Source organism: Herpailurus yagouaroundi, unplaced genomic scaffold (genome assembly GCF_014898765.1).
Source record: "Herpailurus yagouaroundi ecotype Mexico unplaced genomic scaffold, PumYag 161, whole genome shotgun sequence".
In the NCBI taxonomy this organism is placed as follows: domain Eukaryota; kingdom Metazoa; phylum Chordata; class Mammalia; order Carnivora; family Felidae; genus Herpailurus; species Herpailurus yagouaroundi.
Window position 1 is genome coordinate 3434832 of NW_024412402.1, and position 556 is coordinate 3435387.

The window sequence follows — 556 nt, forward strand, 5'->3', positions numbered from 1 at the left end:
GGCCGCGGCGCTCCCAGCGGCTGCCTCGGGCTGCGGCGCGCGGGGCCGGACGTCTTTCTCTGCAGACACGGCTCTGCTAGGGGTACAGGCGACCGACTGACCTTGCCAGCCCGCAGGAGCTCACCGGCCCGTGTCACGAACGGGGACCTCTAGGGCACGGACACGCGCCTCTCCCGCCGCCCGGCCCACGCGCACCCGACCCCCATTCCTGTCAGCGCTGCGCCCGCGGGGGACCGCGACGCGGCGGCGCGTGCGGCGGCGCAGTCGCGGCGACCTCAGCCCGAACGGAAGAGTTGCGGTGACTCCCGCCTCGCTTTCGGCGGACTGCAGAGGGGTCGCCCCCACCCGCACCCCACCCCCACCCCTACTCCACCCGCAAAGCCTCGGGATGGAGCTGCGCGTCGCAGGGTGCCGCGTTAGCGCACACTGAGCAGCCCCCAGTGTCGCTTAACCTCTGGAGCAATCCCGAACGTTAGCCTTTTCGGGTAGCCCTCGTTGGCTTCTGCAGCCGCAGGTCAGCAGACCCTGCACAATTTGCACCAGCGGTTTCCGCTGT

At 71.0% G+C, this 556-nt stretch overlaps 1 protein-coding gene across 1 annotated transcript in view; it reads right to left on the reverse strand.

Moving 5' to 3' along the window:
* The window catches only part of ARHGAP20 (Rho GTPase activating protein 20), a 130311-nt gene extending 130127 nt beyond the window's left edge, over positions 1 to 184 (reverse strand). The window contains exon 1 of the mRNA XM_040482927.1: positions 102 to 184. The gene's annotated coding sequence lies outside the window, so the exon portion shown is untranslated. The remainder of the gene's footprint in view (positions 1 to 101) is intronic.
* Positions 185 to 556: the final 372 nt, after the last annotated feature.